This window comes from Cherax quadricarinatus, chromosome 1 (assembly GCF_038502225.1).
Source record: "Cherax quadricarinatus isolate ZL_2023a chromosome 1, ASM3850222v1, whole genome shotgun sequence".
NCBI lineage: Eukaryota > Metazoa > Arthropoda > Malacostraca > Decapoda > Parastacidae > Cherax > Cherax quadricarinatus.
Genome location: NC_091292.1, coordinates 34,248,907 through 34,272,999, shown reverse-complemented (window position 1 = coordinate 34,272,999; position 24,093 = coordinate 34,248,907). Strand labels below are relative to the sequence as shown.

The window sequence follows — 24,093 nt, the reverse complement described above, 5'->3', positions numbered from 1 at the left end:
ATCATTTCGTTTATTCATTTTCCTACCAATTCTCTTTCCCACTAAACCTCCTGCAGGAAGTTCCTCATGCCTGTGTAGTCCCCCTTTTTGTAGTTTGGCATCTCCCATCCTACTTCTGTTACCCTTTCCGCTTGTAAGTCTACTATGTATTCAAAGTTCAGAACCACGTGATCACTAGCTCCGAGGGGCCTTTCATATGTGATGTCCTCAATTGTCCGAGCTACTCAGGGTGAATACGAGGTCCAGTCTTGCCGGTTCATCCTCACCTCTCTCTCCGGTAGTGTCCCTAACATGTTGATGCACAAGGTTTTCCAGTACCACATCCATCGTCTTGGCTCTCCATGTTTCGGGACCCCCATGGGGATCCAGGTTTTCTGAATCAATCTCCTTGTGATTGGAATCACCCATAACTAGTAATTTTGCTCTACCCGTGTGAGCTCTTCTGGCCACCTCAGCTAGTGTGTCCACTATTGCTCTGTTTCTCTCTTCATATTCTTCTCTTCGTCTCCTGCAGTGTGTGTGTGTGTGTGTGTGTGTGTGTGTGTACTCACCTAGTTGAGGTTGCGGGGGTCGAGTCCGAGCTCCTGGCCCCGCCTCTTCACTGATCGCTACTAGGTCACTCTCCCTGAGCCGTGAGCTTTATCATACCTCTGCTTAAAGCTATGTATGGATCCTGCCTCCACTACATCGCTTCCCAAACTATTCCACTTACTGACTACTCTGTGGCTGAAGAAATACTTCCTAACATCCCTGTGATTCATCTGTATCTTCAGCTTCCAACTGTGTCCCCTTGTTGCTGTGTCCCATCTCTGGAACATCCTGTCTTTGTCCACCTTGTCAATTCCTCTCAGTATTTTGTGTGTCGTTATCATGTCCCCCCTATCTCTCCTGTCCTCCAGTGTCGTCAGGTTGATTTCCCTTAACCTCTCCTCGTAGGACATACCTCTTAGCTCTGGGACTAGTCTTGTTGCAAACCTTTGCACTTTCTCTAGTTTCTTCACGTGCTTGGCTAGGTGTGTGTGTGTGTGTGTGTGTGTGTGTGTGTGTGTGTGTGTGTGTGTGTGTGTGTCTGAAGCGCTAAACTCGTTTGGGTATTCAACACAAGACGTGGTGCAGACTCAATCCTCCGTCCATTAGATGTGAGACAGAGATATTAGTCTCTTATTTTCGTCTTCTTCATTTTCAGAACTCATCTTCCTGGAAGAACACAAATCAGGAAGTGATATGATCACGGTATTAAAAATCTCGTGGGAAGTCAACATGGTGGTAGATGGTGTAGAGCACTCGCTGAGTGAGAGATAGTGGTAGCTGAGCACTCACTGAGTGATCGAGATGGTGGTAGTTGAGCACTCACTGAGTGATCGAGATGGTGGTAGTTGAACACTCACTGAGTGATCCAGATGATGGTAGTTGAGCACTCACTGAGTGATCGAGGTGGTGGTAGTTGAGCACTCACTGAGTGATCGAGATGGTGGTAGTTGAACACTCGCTGAGTGATCCAGATGGTGGTAGTTGAGCACTCACTGAGTGATCGAGATGTTGGGAATTGAGCACTCACTGAGTCACTGAGATGGTGGTAGTTGAGCACTCACTGAGTCACTGAGATGGTGGTAGTTGAGCACTCACTGAGTCACTGAGATGGTGGTAGTTGAGCACTCACTGAGTCACTGAGATGGTGGTAGTTGAGCACTCACTGAGTCACTGAGATGGTGGTAGTTGAGCACTCACTGAGTCACTGAGATGGTGGTAGTTGAGCACTCACTGAGTAACGTAGATGGTGATTCTTTACCATAAACACTAAGGAAGTGAAAGAAACTGGACGAGGACACAGTACAAGCTCCCTTCAAGGCGGATGCTTCCAAGATAGTGAAGAATTTGTTTGATCCTAGGAATCAGAGCTGATGACCTCTTGTTTCCCAGGCGCTGTAGGGCCCTTACGAGAATAGATCTTTCCCTGTAAATGTTAGAGCTGACTACATATATGCACTGAAACTTTACCGTGAGAGAGTTAACTCACGGTGCCCACTGGAAAGACAAGAAGCGGGTACAGGAGCTAGAAACCAGCTACACACACATATACACACACACACACGCACACACACACACACACACACACACACACACACACACACACACACACACACACACACACACACACACACACACACACTGAGAAAAAAATATGATTGCAAGGGAACCCTTTTATTAGGATGTTTGGTCCAGGACTGTACTTTATCAGGTATACAAAAACTCAAATGCACGACCTTATAAGCCAAACAAGAAGCTTCGAGTCAGGCTCGAGAGAGGTCACAAGTGAGGCAACAGGGAGGGTCGTAAGGAGAGAGAGAGAGGTCACAAGTGAGGCAACAGGGAGGGTCGTAAGGAGAGAGAGAGAGGTCACAAGTGAGGCAACAGGAAGGGTCGTAAGGAGAGAGAGAGAGAGAGAGAGTCACAAGTGAGGCAACAGGAAGGGTTGTGTGGAGAGAGAGAGAGGTCACAAGTGAGGCAACAGGAAGGGTTGTGTGGAGAGAGAGAGAGGTCACAAGTGAGGCAACAAGGAGGGCTGTAATAAAGTTGGTAGAATTACCGACAATATGTAAAGTAATGGCTTGATAAAGCTCCTGGAGAGCGAAACGTTGCCACAATAAAATGTCACATTAGTTGCACTTGTGTCCTTTTACTTTACAAGGAGGGTTGTGTGGAGAGAGAGAGAGAGGAGGGAGGTCTAACAATATACATACCAGGCGCGGAGTTTAGCCCATAGAAAGCCTTGTTTTATATAGATTGATACAGTATGAGCAATGAGACCTGCTCGTGTGCACATTACCTTGTTTTTCTCATTAGTTTCAGGTAAATAGGTAGCGGCTGCTTCCAGAATTTTGCATTCGTTTTTAACCTGATAAAACTAGCGTTACTCCACAGTTCATGATGAGCGAGAGTAGGTTGCGGTGAACGACACTCATCTAGTAAGCATTTTTATTTTCCTGTAGGCGAGTACGTAGGTCACACCCTATGTCCCTCACGTTGACCTTACTGCATACTCTATATGGAATGCGGTTAACATCCCGGGGGAAAACGCTGACATTGGTTATCGTCTTGTCCTCCCCACGAGATAAGTTCTCTCCAGTATTATCCTCATTTTCCGAAAGGGAACATGAATATTACTGTAGCAACCAACAAAACCGTCAAAAACATTACCGGACCTCGTAGACCAAAGAGTACTATTGCTGCAGAGGTTAACAGCATTCCAGGTAGAGTATGCAGTAAGGTAAACATCAGAGAGACAGGGCGTGACCTTCGTACTCGCCTACAGGAACATGCATAGGAATATAAGACAGAAGGAACACTGCAGGCCTACTGGCCCATGCGATGCAGGTCCAAGTCTCCTACCGGCTTAAGCCAATGCCCCAACCTAGTCAGGTCAGGTCAGGTCACATTCACTTAATTAAGGAAGGAGCACGGCATATGACCTGGTAGCACAAGCTAGTCAGGTCCAACTCGCACCCACTCGTGCATTTATCTAACCTGTCTTTAAAACTATACAACATTTTAGCCTTTCTAACTGTACTCGGGAGTTTGTTCCACTCATCCACAACTCTATTACCAAACACTGACCCCTGTGGAACACCGATCGTGACACTTCCCCACTCTGATTTCTCCCCATTTATGCTAACTCTCTGCTGCCTATTTGTCAACCATGCCTCTATCCAGGAAAAAATTTCTCCTATTCTATGTACCTTAATTTTCCTCAATAGTCTCTGATGTGGGACTCTATGGATAGCCTTACTAAAGTCCATATACACAATATCATATTTATTACCATGATCTACCTCCTCAAATACCTTAGTGAAAAAAATTAATAAATTCGTAAGGCAAGAACGCCCTTTTGTAAAACCGTGCTGAGATTCGTTGATTAATTTATGCTTTTCAAGATGGCTGCGAACTGCCTAGGCAATTATTGATTCTATAAATTTCTCCACTATAGAGGTTAGGCTTATTGGTCTATAGTTGGAAGCTAAGGACCTGTCACCTGCTTTGAAAATAGGTATCACATCTGCCATTTTCCACTTATCTGGCACCATGCCAGTTGTAGTGATATGTTGAAAAGATTAGGCAAAGGTTTGTTAAGCTCCTCTTTACATTCCTTTAGAATCCTTGCATACAGTTCATCAGGGCCTGGGGATTTGTTAGGTTTTAATTTATCTAAGGACCGTGACACTTGTGACCCTAATCGTGCATAGTTTACTATTGTCCTGTTCCACATAATTTATTATCTCTGGAATATCGCTAGTATCTTCCTGTGTAAAAATTAGAGGAAGTAAGTGTTAAAATTTACACATTTCCTTATCACTGTCGGCGAGCTGACCCGAGTGACTTTTAAGTTGGCCTATCTTTACCCTAATCTTACTTCTGTATACCTGAAAGAATCCTTTTGGGTTAGTCTTCGATTCTCTTGCAACTTTAACCTCACAATCATGGTTTCTAGATGGACTATACCAAGGTGCGCGTCGTTCACCGCAACCTACACTCGTTCATCATGACCTATGCAACAACAATACAGTTGTATCAGGAGGTTGAAAACAAATACAAGATTCTGGAAGCAGACACTGCGTACTTATCTGACATTATCGAGTAAAACAACGGAATATGCACACTGGCTGATCCCATTGCTCAATTATTAAACAAGAAACATTTTTATGTAATTATTTAACATGTACTAAATACCGTACCTCATCCCCCCCCACATCGGTGCCTAATATGCATATTGTTTGACTCTCTCTCTCTCTCTCTCTCTCTCTCTCTCTCTCTCGTGGCCTCCGTTGTTACCTCACCTGTGACCTCTCCCACGCCTGACCTCAGGATGCTTGTTTGTCTTATACGGTAATGTGTGTGTGTATATATATATATATATATATATATATATATATATATATATATATATATATATATATATATATATATAAATTCTTGTTGTGTACTTGATAAAAGTTCAGCCTGAAAGAACTGTCACAATACAGAGCATATTTCAGTGGTACTGTACACCGATAAGTATGTTATAATACACAGTATGCGGTTTATGCCATTTTAATACGAAGACATTTCGTCCATGGTGGACTTATTGATAGTCTTTGGTGCGCGAAATGTTTACTTGGTAAATTGGAATATGCCTCATAGCTGTAATAAATAATTTTCTGGAAATGTTGTCTTTTTACTATTTGTCGGCTAAAAAAAAACCATCGTTTATCCACACGAGCGCGCAAGCGCGCACCTCCCCTCCCCCAAACACACTAGCGCCAAAAGGGCCCACGAGGGTAGGGTAAAAGTTACTACTTGTGAGTGATTTCAGTCACAAGGAGATTGGGAAAACCTGGAGCCACATGGGGGACCAGAAACGTGGAGGGCTATGATGATGGATGCGGTACTGGAAAATCTCATACATCAACACATTAGGGACACTACCAGAGAGAGAATCGAGGATGAACCAGCAAGATTGGACCTCACATTCGTCTTGAGTAGTTCAGACATTGAGGAAATCACATATGAAAGGCCCCTCGGAGCTAGTGATTACGTGGTCCTGAGCTTTGAATACATATTTGAGTTAAAAGTGGGGAGGCAGGCAGGAAGAGTAAGACGGGAGAATCCAAACTATAGAAGACGAGAATACACAGTCATGAGGAATTTCCTGCATGAGGTTCAGTGGGAAAGAAAACTGGTGGGAAAATCAGTAAATGAAATGATGTAATACGTGACAACAAAATCCAAGGAAATAGAGAAGAGGTTCGTACCCAAGGGCAACAGAAACAATGGGAAAAGCAGAACGAGACCTTGGTTCACCCGAAGGTTTAGAGGCCAAAACTAAGAGTGCTAGTGAATGGAAAAAATATAGAAGACAAAGGACTCAGAGAACGAATATATACAGATAAAGAGGGAGGCACAGTGACAATACGAAAATGACAGCATCGAAAGCCAAATCTGACCCAAAGTTGTTGTACAGCCACATCAAGATGAAAGCAGTAGTCAAGGACCAGGTAATCAAGCAGAGAAAGGAAGGGGAGTCACAAGAAACGCGAGAAGTATGTGAAGAGCTCAGCATGAGATTTAAGGGAGTATTTTCAGTGGAGACAGAAAGGACTCCAGAAAGCTGGAATGCTGGGGTACACCAACAAGTGCTGGACACATTACATACAACCGAGGAGGAGATCAAGAGGCTGCTAAGTGAGCTAGATACCTCGCAGAGAGAGAGGGAACAGCGGCGCTGTGTGTGCCACTAAAACAGCCTTCAACACATCTACCCGAGGTGTGGAAAACAGCAAATGTGTCCCAGTTTTTAAGAAAGGAGACAGACAAATAGCATTAAACTACAGACCAGTGTCACTGACTTGTATGTTTTGCAAAGTCGTGGAGAAAATTATCAGAAGAGTGGTGGAGCACCTAGAAAGGAATGAAGTTATAAGCGACAACCAGCACGGTTTCAGGGAAGGGAAATTCTGTATCACAAACCTACTGGAATTTTACAATAAGGTGATGGAAATCAGACAAGAGAGAGAGAGGTGGGTAGACTGCATTTTCTTGGGTTGTAAGAAGGCCTTGGACACAAGAGATTAGTGCAAAAGCTAGAGGAGCAGGCAGTTATAACAGGAAAGGCACTGCAATGGATCAGTGAATACCTGACAGGAAGGTAACAACGTGTTATGGTATGTGACGAGGTGTCAGAGTGGGCACTTGTAACGAGCAGGGTTCCATTGGGGTCAGTCCTAGGGTCGGTTCTGTTTCTCTCATATGTAAATGACATGATGATAGAGATAGACTCAGAAGTCTCCCTGTATGCAGATGATCTGAAGCTAATGCAAAGAATTCAATCGGATGAGGATCAGGTAGGACTACAAAAGGATCTGGACAGGCTGCAAGCCTGGTCCAGTAACTGACTGCCGGTGTTTGACCCCACTAAGTGTAAAGTTATGAAGATTGAGGAAAGTCAAAGAACACCGCAGACAGAGTACAGGTTATGGGGCCAAGACTGCAAACCTCACTCAAGAAAAAGGATCTTGGGGTGAATATAATAACGAGCATATCTCCTGAGGCGCACATCAACTTAATAACTGCTGCAGCATATGGGCGCCTGGCAAACTTAAGAATAACGCTTCCGCACCTTAGTAAAAAATCATTTAAGACTCTGTACACAGTGTAGGTCAAGCCCACATTAGAGTATGCAAGACCAGTCTGGAGCTCACACTTGGTCAAGCACGTCAAGAAATTAGAGAAAGTGCAAAGGTTTCCAGCAAGATTAGTCCCGGGCTAAGGGGCATGTCTTACGAGGAGGGGTTTAGGGAAATTGACCTGACGACACTGGAGGAAAAGAGGGATAGGGGAATATGATAACGACATATAAAATACTGAGAGGAACTGACATGGTGGACAGAGACAGGATGTTTCATAGATGAGACACAGCAACAAGGGGTCACAAATGCAAGCTGAAAACTTAAATGAGTCAAAGGGATTTTAGAAAGTATTTCTTCAGTCATAGAGTTGTCAGGAAGTGGAACAATATGGAGAGTGAGTTAGTGGAGGCAGGATCCATACATAGCTGTAAGAAGAGATACGATAAAGCTTAATGGAGAGGGAGAGAATGGACCTAGTAGCGACCGGCGAAGAGGCAGGGCCAGGAACTAAGACTCATTCCCCTGCAACCAGAAATAGGTGAGTACACACACACACACACACACACACACACACACACACACACACACACACACACACACACAGGGGTGGGTGGATTGCATATTCTTGGACTGCAAGAAGGCGTTTGACACAGTTCCACACAAGAGATTGGTGCAAAAACTGGAGGACCAAGCAGGGATAACAGGGAAGGCACTACAATGGATCAGGGAATACTTGTCAGGAAAACAGCAGCGAGTCATGGTACGTGGCGAGGTGTCAAATTGGGCACCTGTGACCAGCGGGGTCCCACAGGGGTCAGTCCTAGGACCAGTGCTGTTTCTGGTATTTGTGAACGACATGACGGAAGGAATGTTTCTGGTATTTGTGAACGACATGACGGAAGGAATGTTTCTGGTATTTGTGAACGACATGACGGAAGGAATAGACTCTGAGGTGTCCCTGTTTGCAGATGACGTGAAGTTGATGAGAAGAATTCACTCGATCGAAGACCAGGCAGAACTACAAAGGGATCTGGACAGGCTGCAGACCTGGTCCAGCAACTGGCTCCTGGAGTTCAATCCCACCAAGTGCAAAGTCATGAAGATTGGGGAAGGGCAAAGAAGACCGCAGACGGAGTACAGTCTAAGGGGCCAGAGACTACAAACCTCACTCAAGGAAAAAGATCTTGGGGTGAGTATAACACCAGGCACATCTCCTGAAGCGCACATCAACCAAATAACTGCTGCAGCATATGGGCGCCTAGCAAACCTCAGAACAGCATTCCGACATCTTAATAAGGAATCGTTCAGGACCCTGTACACCGTGTACGTTAGGCCCATATTGGAGTATGCGGCACCAGTTTGGAACCCACACCTAGCCAAGCACGTAAAGAAACTAGAGAAAGTGCAAAGGTTTGCAACAAGACTAGTCCCAGAGCTAAGAGGTATGTCCTACGAGGAGAGGTTAAGGGAAATCAACCTGACGACACTGGAGGACAGGAGAGATAGGGGGGACATGATAACGACATACAAAATACTGAGAGGAGTTGACAAGGTGGACAAAGACAGGATGTTCCAGAGATTGGACACAGTAACAAGGGGACACAGTTGGAAGTTGAAGACACAGATGAATCACAGGGATGTTAGGAAGTATTTCTTCAGCCACAGAGTAGTCAGTAAGTGGAATAGTTTGGGAAGCGATGTAGTGGAGGCAGGATCCATACATAGCTTTAAGCAGAGGTATGATAAAGCTCACGGTTCAGGGAGAGTGACCTAGTAGCGATCAGTGAAGAGGCGGGGCCAGGAGCTCGGACTCGACCCCTGCAACTTCAACTAGGTGAGTACAACTAGGTGAGTACACACACACACACACACACACACACACACACACACACACACACACACACACACACACACACACACACACACACACACAAACCTGAGAATAGCGTTCCGATACCTTAATAAGGAATCGTTCAAGACACTGTACACTGTGTATGTTAGGCCCATACTGGAGTATGCAGCATCAGTCTGGAACCCACACCTGGTCAAGCACGTCAAGAAGTTAGAGAAAGTACAAAGGTTTACAACAAGGCTAGTCCCAGAGCTCAGGGGAATGTCGTACGAGGAAAGGTTGAGAGAAATCGGACTGACGACACTGGAGGACAGAAGGGTCAGGGGAGACATGATAACGACATACAAGATACCGCGGGGAATAGACAAGGTGGACAGAGATAGGATGTTCCAGAGAGGGGACACAGGGACAAGGGGTCACAACTGGAAGCTGAAGACTCAGAGGAGTCACAGGGACGTTAGGAAGTATTTCTTCAGTCATAGAGTTGTCAGCAAGTGGAATAGTCTAGCAAGTGAAGTAGTGGAGGCAGGAACCATACATAGTTTTAAGAAGAGGTATGACAAAGCTCAGGAAGCAGAGAGGGAGAGGACCTAGTAGCGATCAGTGAAGAGGCGGGGCCAGGAGCTGAGTCTCGACCCCTGCAACCACAATTAGGTGAGTACACACAAACACATTGCGTACACGCATGTGAAGACATAAAAACGGGCATATTTAACATTAATGTGAAGTGGTGAACACGTTCCATGGATGCACTACCAGCCTCACCATAAGTCTTGACATTTCTCAAGCCATGACGAACACGGTGACGATAAAGCTAACCATCGCTGGAAATTCTATGTTCATATGCTTTACCACTGTGCAGCAGAGTCAAGATCAACACCATAAACAACACCAACACCAAGTATACCATTTATACACTGTTGGTAAAAGGACACAAGTGCAACTATTTCTATGCTCCCCTCAAGGAAGGTTCCTTGATGTTGGTGAGGGGCTCTTGATTTAGGAAATTGGATCTGTGCTCCAGTTCCCCGAATTAAGCCTGAATGCCTTCCACATCCCCCCCCCCAGGCGCTGTATAATCCTCCGGGTTTAGCGCTTCCCCTTGATTATAATAATAATAATATTTCTATGCTACCCAAGTATCAGCTTTTTTAACCTTTTACTCATGTGCAAATTGATTATTCTACCACATGTACTATTACTACTACTACCACTAGTCTTACACATCACTCTGAGTCTATATATACCCTCTGTGTCCATGTATTGTTCGTAACGGCTTGACAAAGCTCGTGGAGAGCGAAACGTTGCCACAATAAAATGTCACATTAGTTGCACTTGTGTCCTTTTATCTAACATATTGTCGGTAATTCTACCAACATTAATACATTTATAAATTGCTTCATGTTTTTTTATTATAGGCTGTTTTCAAGTGCTGTCCATGACCAACTGATAAATCTTTATTTACCATGAACTTAGGGCATAGTCTCTAAGTTTGTCGTAGTTTCTGTATATATCAGACACTTTCTCAACACAATATTCCTCGCATACCCGTGTCACTGAGACAAGTTTCTCCTAACAGTGAGAACCACACGTTTCCTCTTGGCACCAACACTTACTTTAGAAGTCACTGTTAGGTGGAAAGTCACACAAAATTGCTCTAAAGTCACACTAAATGCTCTAAAGCCACACTAAATGCTCTAAAGTCACACTAAATGCTCTAAATCCTGGGAAGATCTGAGACAATGACGAGTGTAAGTGTGTGCACAAACTGGCCCGGGTAGCCTAAGGCTCAGGGAACTATGATAACAGAATGATTTAAAAAGGCATAATACTGTGACTGGAACAATACACAAATAACCCGCACACAGCAGAAAGAAACTTCAGGCGTTTCGGTCTGACTTGGACCAATAATTTGTCGTGTGACTAGTTAATAGTAACAAAAAAAAAGGCACAATACCGTGCCTGGAACGATACACAAATATCCCGCACATAGAAGAGAGGAGCTTACGACGACGTTTCGGTCCGACTTGGACTATTTACAAAGTCACAAGTCGGACCTAAACGTCGTATCTGATATGTGCGGGTTATTTGTGTAATAATAACAAACAAGTCTGTGGCAGACAAACATCGGAGTTATCAGACTTGGTCCAGTACTCCAGAAGACAACTGGACACTATCGCTACGGACTTTTTTGTCCGATACCATCAACTTTGTCTGGCCCATTTATTTTTTTATCTGCAGTTGAGAGGTGTTACTGCAGTCAGGAAGAACTTTAATAGTCTGTGTGTGATAAATGGTTTAAAAAACCGGCCCTATACTGCACTTTCTACAAGATTGATGGACTGAACACATCGACTCCAGGCTGAGGGACTGATTACCTCGAACTCCTCCTCTCCTTACACCCTTCTGATTTGTACTGGACTGATGAAGCCACTGTGTGGCGAAACTTTTCTTCAAGATTCCCATAAGTTGCGTAAGTGTTTCAATCTTTAATAGTCTGACTGATGAAGAACTTGTGTTGCTACAGGATAACGTGTTGTTACTCCCTGGTCTTGAAGTGACGGATGTTTTGTTCCTAGATGATTGACACACACACACACACACACACACACACACACACACACACACACACACACACACACACACACACACACACACACACACACACACACACACACACAGAGTATAGTAGAGGCGGGATCCATACATAGATTTAAAAACAGGTACGATAAGGAGCCGGAAGAGAGTGGACTTAGTAACGGCCAGGTAAGAGGCGGGGCCAGGAGCTATCAGTCGACCCCTGCAACCACGTATAGGTGAATATATTCAGACACGCATAGATATCGAAAGGCGCAGATGTATTGCTCGAAGCTTTATTAACAATTTACAACAAGTAACTTAAATACGGAACAATTAAGTTTAAAGGGCAGTTTTTAAACTGTAAATATAAGTAAGTTTGTTTAGGCACAAGTTCACATAAGTACAATTATTATACACAGTGTTAATTATCTTGGATAACCAACCTAAAAACAAATCAAAGTGACTTATTTCCATTGGGCTGCTTGTAATATCTTACTTAAACCTAAACATTAGTCGTAATGTAGTCATAAAATACAATGAGGATGACGAGGGAGGGACAACAATTGATGTGGTGGACCAAGATTGTGATGATGACTGGTGAACCGTCATGGGGTGGGTGATGGGTGGTCTCTCCATGGTGGGGTGGCTGGTCTTGAGTCGGACCAGGGGTGGGCCGGATCCAGGGATGGGATGGACCGCCCCCGCTACATGGGGCCAGTGTTTGCGGTGAATACACACACACACTAACAATCAATATGCAGGAGGTAACGAGGCTGTCGAGCCCAGGGAACACCAGCATGTGTTGCTACACTTATACTCTTATGCTGTCACTCTCCTCTTGTTAACACGGCAGGGAAGGTGAGGAGAGAAGAATGACGAGAGGAGGAAGAAAGGAATGAAGTAGAAGAGGAAAGATAAAAAAAATGAAGAACTAAGAAATAAAGGGAGGCGACGAAAGAATTAGGAGAAATAAAATATACTTAAAGGATGAATTTGTGAATGAAAATAATAAGTAATGAAATAATATATTAATGAAGGAGAAGAAAGATACCTGAAATATGTTTTCAGAGGTCAAGACCCATGCGGTCTGATCATCCAGTCTGTTACTGCTGGCAGCACGCAGTAGGACGTACGATCAGCCCGGCTGATCAGGAGCTACCTTGAGAAATTTATCAACTTCCAGAAGACAGCTAGGGGTTTGTTGGTAATGCCCCTCATTTAGGAAGGGATGTTATGAAAAGTCTTGGGCCCCCTTACACTTATTGTGTTATGTCTTAGTATACTCACTGCACCACCCATTTTCACTGTGGCCATTTTGCACCATCTGCCGAGTCTCTTGTTTTCGTAGGAAGCTAATTCTATGCTCAAATTTGAGATTAATCCCTCTAGGATTTTCCAGATGTAAATTATGATAGATCTTCTCGCTCGCTTTACAAGGAGTACAATTCTAGCGACTTGAACCATTCCGGTAATTTAGGTGATTTGATAAAATTGCCTCTGCATATTCTCTAAATTTGCTGTTTCGCCCACCTAAAAGAAGGAAGCTGTTAGCGTAGAGCAATAGCCTAGCGAGAACAAGTAACTTAATGGAGGACCATCAGTGGCCTGGCATCTCTTGTTTTGAAGGTTCTTGTTATCCATCCTATCATTTTCCTCGTGGCTGTGATAATAGCACTGTTGTCATCCTTGAAGGTGAGAGCCTCTGACATCACTCCTAAGTTTTTCAGGTTAGTGTCATGCTCACCTGAGTAACTAGAATTAGTTTTATACTTCATTCTAGTTCTAGATTAAGGAATGAAGATAAAAACGATAAGGGGATGAATTAAAGAATTGAGGAGAAGAAGCAATGAGCGAAGAGATGACAGGAAGGAATGAAGAGGTAAGAGAGGAGAGGGAGAAAGAAAGAGAAAATACAAAGGAGTATATACACTAGTATATTCAAAAGGAAACGCTAAACCCTTCAAGGTCATACAACGTCTGAAGAATAGGAGAGAAATAGGTTTGATTCGAGGCATGGGAGGATAGCCTTAATTGCTGCCACCAAGAGAACTTCAGCAGCAAGGAGCAGGACAACAACAATAAGGTGTGTGTGACCACCAGCCTCACTGGCCTAAGACCAAACTCACTGGCCTGAGACCAACCTCACTGGCCTGAGACCAGCCTCACTGGCCTAAGACCAAACTCACTGGCCTGAGACCAACCTCACTGGCCTGAGACCAGCCTCACTGGCCTAAGACCAAACTCACTGGCCTGAGACCAACCTCACTGGCCTGAGACCAACCTCACTGGCCTAAGACCAAACTCACTGGCCTGAGACCAACCTCACTGGCCTGAGACCAGCCTCACTGGCCTAAGACCAAACTCACTGGCCTGAGACCAACCTCACTGGCCTGAGACCAGCCTCACTGGCCTAAGACCAAACTCACTGGCCTGAAACCAGCCTCACTGGCCTAAGACCAAACTCACTGGCCTGAGACCAACCTCACTGGCCTGACATCAGCCTCACTGGCCTAAGACCAACCTCACTGGTCTCAGACCAGCCTCACTGGCCTAAGACCAAACTCACTGGCCTGAGACCAACCTCACTGGCCTGAGACCAACCTCACTGCCCTGAGACCAGCCTCACTGGCCTGAGAGCAACCTCACTGGTCTCAGACCAGCCTCACTGGCCTAAGACCAAACTCACTGGCCTAAGACCAACCTCACTGGTCTCAGATCAACCTCACTGGTCTCAGATCAACCTCACTGGTCTCAGACCAGCCTCACTGGCCTAAGACCAACCTCACTGGTCTCACACCAACCTCACTGGTCTCAGACCAGCCTCACTGGCCTCAGAGCAACCTCACTGGTCTCAGACCAGCCTCACTGGCCTAAGACCAAACTCACTGGCCTAAGACCAACCTCACTGGTCTCAGATCAACCTCACTGGTCTCAGATCAACCTCACTGGTCTCAGACCAGCCTCACTGGCCTAAGACCAACCTCACTGGTCTCAGACCAACCTCACTGGTCTCAGACCAGCCTCACTGGCCTGAGAGCAACCTCACTGGTCTCAGACCAGCCTCACTGGCCTAAGACCAAACTCACTGGCCTAAGACCAACCTCACTGGTCTCAGATCAACCTCACTGGTCTCAGATCAACCTCACTGGTCTCAGACCAGCCTCACTGGCCTAAGACCAAACTCAATGGCCTGAGACCAAACTCAATGGCCTGAGACCAGCCTTGCTGGCCTGAGATTAACCTCACTGGCCTGAGACCAACCTCACTGGCCTGAGATCAACCTCACTGGCCTGAGATCAACCTCACTGGCCTGAGACCAGGCTACTGTACGGGGACGGAGGGTCAAGCCTCCACCACTCTTCTACACTGACTCACGGATTTAGCGATTCATGAGATGCAGCTGACAACACTGAAGATGAGTGTCGTCTGGTGTAATGTATCAGTTAATGTACCATCCTCTCTCTGTACCCGATCTCTGTACCAGATCTCTGTACCAGATCTCTGTACCCGATCTCTGTACCAGATCTCTGTACCAGATCTCTGTACCAGATCTCTGTACCCGATCTCTGTACCAGATCTCTGTACCAGATCTCTGTACCCGATCTCTGTACCAGATCTCTGTACCAGATCTCTGTACCCGATCTCTGTACCAGATCTCTGTACCCGATCTCTGTACCCGATCTCTGTACCAGATCTCTGTACCAGATCTCTGTACCAGATCTCTGTACCAGATCTCTGTACCAGATCTCTGTACCAGATCTCTGTACCCGATCTCTGTACCAGATCTCTGTACCAGATCTCTATACCAGATCTCTGTACCAGATCTCTGTACCCGATCTCTGTACCCGATCTCTGTACCAGATCTCTGTACCAGATCTCTGTACCCGATCTCTGTACCAGATCTCTGTACCCGATCTCTGTACCAGATCTCTGTACCAGATCTCTGTACCAGATCTCTGTACCAGATCTCTGTACCAGATCTCTGTACCAGATCTCTGTACCAGATCTCTGTACCCGATCTCTGTACCCGATCTCTGTACCAGATCTCTGTACCAGATCTCTGTACCCGATCTCTGTACCAGATCTCTGTACCAGATCTCTGTACCCGATCTCTGTACCCGATCTCTGTACCAGATCTCTGTACCAGATCTCTGTCCCAGATCTCTGTACCAGATCTCTGTACCCGATCTCTGTACCAGATCTCTGTACCAGATCTCTGTACCAGATCTCTGTACCAGATCTCTGTACCCGATCTCTGTACCAGATCTCTGTACCCGATCTCTGTACCAGATCTCTGTACCCGATCTCTGTACCAGATCTCTGTACCAGATCTCTGTACTAGATCTCTGAACCAGATCTCTGTACCCGATCCCTGTACCCGATCACTCTGTACCTGCTCTCTGTATCCAATCTCTCTCTGTACCCAATGTCTCTCTCCGATCTCTGCATCCAGTTACTCTGTACCCACTCTGTACCCGCTCTCTGTACCCAATCTCTCTCTACCCGCTCGCTTTACCCTGCTTCTCTGTAACGCATATCTTGGTACCCCCTATTTGTATCCCTCTTTTTTTATCCCTCTGTATTCTCTTTATCCCTCTCTCTGTACCTTTCTGTTTATACTCCTTTATACCCGCCTATCTTTACCGGCCTCTATGTACCCACACTTTCTATATTCATCCCTCTGTACCCCTCTCTCTGTACTCAACTGACAATACTCTTCATCTCTGAAGTCCCTTCTCTATACCTCCTCTCTGTGCCATCTCTATATACTTGATGTACCTATTCTCTGTTAACTTCTTAATCTTACTTTGCTCCCATCTGGACCGCTTTCCTGTACATTCTCTTTGTACCATCTTTGTAAGCCTCTGTACCCATCTCTGTAACCCTTTCTTTGCACTTCCTCTCTGTACCCCCTCTCTCCGTACCCGCCTATTTGTACACATCTTTCTATATCCACCTTTCTGTACCGACCTTTCAGTGCCCATCTCTGTATCCACCTCTATACCCAACTCTCTCTGCCCACCTCTATGTACCCGTGTCTGTGGACCCCTCTCTCTGTACCTACCTCTCTGTACCCTATCTTTGCACCATCTGTCTGTACCCATCTCTCTGTATCCACTTCTCAGCACCCACCTCTCTCTACCCATCTCTGCAACATCTTTCTGTATCCCTGTACTCTGTATTTTTCTTTGTATGCCTTTGCATCTCTTTACTGTACCCTTCCCGTACATTTCCACGTACCTCATCTATACCCCTCTAAAGACCTGTCCTGTACCTTCGCTCTGTACTGTTCTCTATATCTCAATATTTTCTTTCTCTACTCATGTCTGTACCTCCTCTCTCTACATTTTCTATATACACACTGCACCCCTCTCTCTTAGCGCCCTTCTCTGTACCTTTCTTTGTATCCCTTATCCATTGCCCCATTTTTTAAGCATTTCCCCTTGCAGGACAGAGTTAGGGTTGGGGGAGGTTGGGTAGGGGATTGAGTGGAGGGTGGAGGCAGGGGAAGGGGGTCGAACCCGCAACCAAGAGGAAGGGAAGAGGGAGGGGGCGTGGCCTTCCCTGGAAACGTTTTGTTCGCTCTGGGAATTTTCTGAGACAGCTAGACGAGCATGTGAACTTCTAGATAAGAGAAGTCGTGGTCACAATGTAGGGCTCGACGACAGCATCGTCTTGTGCAGTTATGGTGACGCAGGTTCAGGTTCAGGTTCAGGTTCAGGTTCAGGTTCATGTTCGAGTCGAGTTCAGGTAGGTTCGCCGGGTGGGTCCCGGCCCGAGTCGTCTTCTCGTGGTGACCCGGTGCAGACACAAACATGAGAAGTGATAATGAACTATTAGCCAAGTTTCATTCCTCTCTCTCTCTTTAGAGAGAGAGAGAGAGAGAGAGAGAGTGTGTGTTAATATTTTCTCTGGGTTACAGCACAGGTTCACTGACAACACCAGCTTATATAAACCTGTTGATGATGTAAACATTGAGTCGGAAAACGTTCTTGATCTGGAAGTGTTCCTACCATCTAAAAGGTAAATGGGTATTACTAAGAAGACTCGTGAGGGAGGCCAACTAGATGGTGTTGATGGTTGCCAACATGACATTTCTCAAAACACTGTAGAAGCCTACACAAGCTGCATTTATTCCTAATACACAAATTAAAGCAAACATAAATGACTAAATGAGTATACAACAGGCTACAACATTTCTTGAGTAAAAAGAGAGGAATTTACGGTATAATAAAAAGAGAGGGTCACCTTATTGACCATTATTTTCAGTTTAAGACAGGTTAAAAAAGAGGAATAAAAAAGGTATTAAATTAAGGTGGTGACTGAATCAAAGATCAACTCAGATCAGCTTACTATAAGTGACAATGAAATATTTACTAATTTTACCACGTATATTACTTCTCTTTTTATATAAAGGACATAGGCCAGGACGAAAATAAAATAAGCAAGATCTAAGTCACTTGTGACATGGCCTTCAATCAACTAGAAAGGTTTAAACGAAGCAAGTCACCCAGCCCTGACAAGTTGTCTTCAAGAATTCTAAAGGAATGTAAGAAGGAACTTGGCAAACTATTATAGTCTCTCTAACAGGTCATTACAAATCGGAATCTTACCTGATAAGTGGGAAATAACAAATCTGATTCCCATTTACACAAGTAGAAATAAGTTCTCAACTTTAAAATATGGACTAACCAGCCTAGCAACAAATGTGGGAAATGTACATGAATTTTGAGGCCATCTTGGAAGATATAATTTGACCAGTGGATCTCAGTACCAGTGGATCCTGCATTAAAAATTTACTAACATTTTCACTAAAGTATTTGAGGTGATGTCCTATGATAAAGATTACGATATTGTATATATAGACTTAAGTAAATTCCTTAATAAAGTTGCACAAAAGAGTGATGAAAGTAGCAGCAGATAGCGCAAGAGAAAACTGCTCTTGAGCCAAGCATGGTTGATTAATAGGCAACAGCTTTCATAAATTGGGGAAATCAGAATTGGGTGAAGTATTAGGACCAACAGTTGTTGACAGTTTACGTACATGTACGACACAGATGAGGGGAAAAAACGACTTTAGCAAGTTTATTGCTTATAAATAAAGGTTTGCCGATGACACTGAAACGGATCGTCAGATATTTACTGATGAGGACTCTAGAAAGCTACAGGAAGACCAGGATAGTAAACAAATAACCCTCACATAGAAGACTGAAACTTATGGTGACGTTTCGGTCTGACTTGGACAAATATAACATTGTGGTCGGAAAAGCGGCAGGTGAAGCTCAGTATGAACCAGTGTAAAGTCTTAATCTAAGGAAATGGAAATAAGGTATGTCTAAGGTAAATAATATTGATTTTAGCCGAACTGACTGCAAAAAAGATTGAGGTAAACAGAAATTTAGAGCAGAAAATAAAACAGTACATAAGTGTACGCAATAAATGCTAAATCCTAAAACTCGGGAATGTAAATAACCCCAGCATTTTTAAACTAAATAATACAGAACTTGGCCATACAGAATGCGAAAGGACTTGGGAGCTACGGTAAGCAGCAACCTGAAGCCAAGACAGCAGTGCCTATGAGTTTGTGATAAGGCTAACAGATTACCGGGATTTATATTAAGAAGTAAAAGCAACAGGATTCTAGAGGTTATGCTGCAGTTCTACACATTATGATTGAGGCCTTAATTAGATTATGCAGCTCAAGTTCTGGTATCCACACTACATAATGGATATAAATTCATTGGAAAACATACAGAGAAGAATAACAAAATTAATCCACTGCATAAGAAAACTTTCATACGAAGATCAACTGAGAGTCCTCAAGGAACCACGATTATTCAACGCTTTTCCTTCATGTATGAAATGGATTACCAAATAATCTCTAGTTGTTCTCAAGAGGGAACTTCACAGATTCCTCAGAACAGCTCCTGATCAGCCGAGTTGAGGTGCAAACGCTGGATTGCGGGCGGCAGGTACCAAGAGCTTGATCGATCAGGTCAGCAACCAGGAGGTCTGGTCTGGGACCGGGTCGCGGGGGTGGTAACCTCCGGAAGCAACTCCAGGTAAACTCCTTGGCCACGTTTTTGCTTCCTCTCTCCACTGATCCTAGTTTTAGGTCTAGTGGGGATAGAGGGTCGTGCTAGGGGCAGGGAGCTGTGAAATTGGTTAGGGTTAAGGGATTCTGCTGGGGTAGGAATAGATGATAAGGGTAGGGAGCTGTAGTAGGGGTAAGGGGTTGTGGACGGGGTAGGGGCAAGGAACTGTGGACGGGGTAGGGGCATGGGATTGTTGTTAGGAGAGGGGTAGGGGTTTTGCAAAGGAGTAGGGGACTGCGGTACGAAGTATGGATTAGGGTAGGGAGTAAGGATTGTCGAGAGGAGTAGGGAAAGGAGTTAAAGAATGAGGTGAGATCGAGATTAAAATGTATCCTCAAGATGAAAGGAGACGCTTTGAGACAGTGTAAGAGATGGTGGGTGGGGGGCCGGTCAGAAATAGGTACTGTTAGTATCAACAGTACTGGTACCTTATATGAGGTACTGTTAATATCAACAGTGCTGGTACCTTACATCATGTACTGGTAGTATCAACAGTACTGGAACGTTACATCAGGCAATGGTAGTATCGGCAGTGATGATACCTAACATCAGGCATTGGTAGTAACAACAGTACTGGTACCTTACATCAGGTACTGGTAGCATCAGCAGTACTGGTACCTTACATTAGGTACTGGTAGTATCAACATTACTGGTACCTTACATCAGGTACTGGTTGTAACAGTACTGGTACCTTACATCAGATACCAGAGTGTCACTGGGAGCAAGGAGACTTCAGTAATGTCAGCCTGAGCTGGGAGACTTCAGCAATGTCAGCTAGAGCTCTGGGACTAAAGCATTGTCAGCTAGAGCTGGAAGATTTAAGCAGTGTCGGCTTGATATGGGAGGCTTCAGCAGTGTCAGGTAGAGCTGGGAAACTTCAGTAGTATCAGCTAGAGATGGGAGACTTCAGCAATATTAGCTAGATATGGGGATTTCTGCAGTGTCAGGTAGAGCTGGGAGACTTCAGCAGCGTCAACTTGATATGGGAGACTTTAGCTGTGTCAGCTAGAGCTGGGATACTTCAGTACTGCAGGCTAGAGCTGGGATACTTCAGTACTGCAGGCTAGAGCGGGGATACTTCATTACTGCAGGCTAGAGCGGGGATACTTCAGTACTGCAGGCTAGAGCTGGGAGACCTCAATAGAGCGAGGAGGATATCAAGTATTCCATTAAAGGTTCTTCAGCTACAGCAGCTTCAAAGGTTTCGTTCCAGCAGCGCTGGAGTTACTATCACTAGGGAATTACCAACTCTCAGGATGACCCATCCCATACACACCAGAAATATGTTGGAAGAAAATAACACAATCGCGCGCAAACACACACGCGCGCGCGCACACACACACACACACACACACACACACACACACACACACACACACACACACACACACACACACACACACACACACACACACACAAAGGCCAAGTGTTGATTGAAAAGTGATTTTAACAACCGGTAACTAACCCACCTGGAAGATAAACTGGGGAGTATGGAGAGGTTAAGAGGGGTGAAGAGGAGATGTGGAGGCAGTGAAGAGTTGAATAGTAGAGACCATGGAATGAAAAGCGAATGTCAGATAAGAGGAAGAGGGAGGCAGTTGAAGCATGAAGTAGACGCTGCCTGAAGGAGTATGAGAGAGAGAGAGAGAGAAAGTAAGAGTAATCCTGAGTGACAACTCTCTCGAGTACAAAAATGCCAGAAAATTTATCGCCTCACTAAGCGGTTCTTTTCATTACATAAACAAAATTGAAACGGCCAGAATGCTCTTTCGCTGACTGATCTCAGACCGAACCCGCGGGGACGATGATCCCCTGGATCATCAACAGAACGAATGCTCCTAGATTCTGTTAATGGCTTTGTTCAGCATCGTCCAAGCGACCCGCTCTCAGAATAGACCTTTTAAATGGAAAAGAAATACTATAGTGCAGAAAAAAGATCTAATATGTGATATAGGGTAAAAAATAAGGACATATTGAATAATAATAGAATAGTGTAAGATTTACCCGTCATGATTCAGCTTAAGGAAAAGGTGGCTCTTGAACGCATGGCAGGTATGTCTTAAAATTCATAGGCCAGTGCACTAACTATTCAATCAGCTGGCTCTTAAGATTCCTCCAACGTGGTCATGAGTAAGAAACGTTCAGTCGTGTGGTAGGAGGGTAGTTCCTCCCTTTTGAATGGTTGTTACCTACTGACCTACATGACAACAGGGTAATACCTGTAATAATGTTGGTAGAATTGCCGACAATATGTAAGGTAAACGGACACAAGTGCAACTAATGCGACAACGTTTCGCTCTCCAGGAGCGTAGTCAAACCGTTAAAAACAATGCAGGAACACAAAGGTATACATAGGTACAGAGTGAGGTACAAAGCATAATATATATAATATATACCCTCTGTGTCCCTGTATTGTTTGTAACAGCTTGACAAAGCTCCTGGAGAGCGAAACGTTGCCACAATAAAATGTATTAGTTGCACTTGTGTCCTTTTACCAGTTTAATACCTCCCTGGAGGGTACCTGCCTACCAGCCTACTATATGGCAGGATGGTACCTCCCTGGAGGGTACCTGTCTACCAACCTACGAAGAAACATCAAAAAGTTATAACTGAGGCCCCAAGGTAATTCGGTAGTATCATTGATGATCTACCTCCCACCGACCAACGGAGACTGAGGCAACAAAATGAACACAAGAACTATACCAGAGTGCACAGTCTATAGAAAGTGGAGAAGAACAATCAGCACCAAAGAAAAAATCCTGATAGGAAATTTCAGCCAAGAAAAATAAAATCAGGAACACTAAGATTCACACGGGAAGCCAAATATGCTAAGAGCAAAACTGGAGAGAGTAATGGCAAATTTTGTAAGCCATTACGAAAGAAGAAAAGAAACAGTAAAACTAGCCCTGGACTTTACCATAAGCGAAAAGGACATAATAAAAATTGGTCGTTGTCTCTTTACTACCATAAAGAGCCAATGATCACAGAGTGGTTTCGGTTACTTGGTAGGCGAAGAGCCACGAAAAAGAGAGGAAGATATAAAACTATGCTTCAGAAGAGAAGATAATGCAAGGAAGATTTTTTTTTTTTTGAAGGAAGTATAATGGAAAAAAATAACTCGAAGGTCCAACGGTTCTTGAAGACCTACCCAGGAAGTGTTAGGGTTCCTCAGAAACAATTATACTTGTGGAGAAATATGAATGAGAAATGCAGAGAGATCTTACCGTTTAACCAGAACAGCAGAGTGACGAACTCAAAAACAAAAGATCATAGAAAATAAGCATAGAAACTATGAAGGTTATGGAGGACAGGAGACAGCGTAAAAGGACGAAATTAGAAAACAAGATTTATAAGATAATCTGATCAGCAACTGAAAAAAAAGACAACACCAAAAGCCAAAATAATTTTACAGTTATGTACGAAGAAAGATGAACATTAAATACAAGTAATAAGCATGAAGGAGAGAGTAGTACTCACAAGCCATCAGGGAAGTTTATGATGAACTAAAAGACTGAAGGTCTTCATCAAGAAATCAGTTATGGTATCAGACAGCAGTGACTGAAAGACAGCCCAACAGACTCTAGACACCAGCCACACAGACAAAGGGGAGGTGAAGAATACCAGCCGAGTCTGATGCAACATCAGCTATGGGACCTGACATGATCCTTCAGAAGAGCAAAGAGCTGCCAGTGGTCAGCATGCATCGTCTCACGCTGAACAAGAAATAACTGCCGGCAGCTGAAAACTATTCGGTAGCTAGGAGCCGTTAGTTAGGCAGTTCAAGAAAAGTTTCGTTAAAGAAAATTAACACGAGTTTAGAGACATGGAAATCAACCTCATACAACCTACTGGAGAGCTACACAAGATAAAGATACAACATTAGTGCAGTGGGCGAACTGCATGATTGAACTGAAGGAAAACATTAACCATATCTGCATTTTCTAGTTTGTGATAAACGGAATGTATGGTAATGCGCTCACGCCCATCCCCCCCCCCCCAACACACACGCACACTTAATACACAAATACACACATACACACATACACATCCCGAGAGTATAAAGAGGAACATGAAATAAGCAGCTGTAGTTCGGTATTAGCAAGTAAAAAGAGAGAAAACTACAAAAATCTAAATTTGTAACAGTGATTTCAGAACTGAAAAAGGAAGTGCCAAAAGCAACTGATGACGCAGAAAAGCGCGTAATAGAAGCCAAGAGAAACAGAAGAGCTATGATAACCATATACACGATTATATAGCAATATATCCACAAACACGGTTATATCCTTAAGTAACAAGACACAACGTGAAGCACTTCTGCTTATAAATACGCTTTGGTGGTGAGTGTAAGGGCCTCCCACACCAGACACTTTGAACTAAACCCACTGTAAACTTATACATTGCCATT

The 24,093-nt window shown here is 44.4% G+C and overlaps 1 protein-coding gene across 2 annotated transcripts in view; it reads right to left on the bottom strand.

The window, feature by feature from the left end:
* The window catches only part of LOC128687748 (LIM/homeobox protein Lhx9), a 573,843-nt gene that overhangs the window by 148,788 nt on the left and 400,962 nt on the right, over positions 1 to 24,093 (bottom strand). The window lies entirely within an intron of this gene.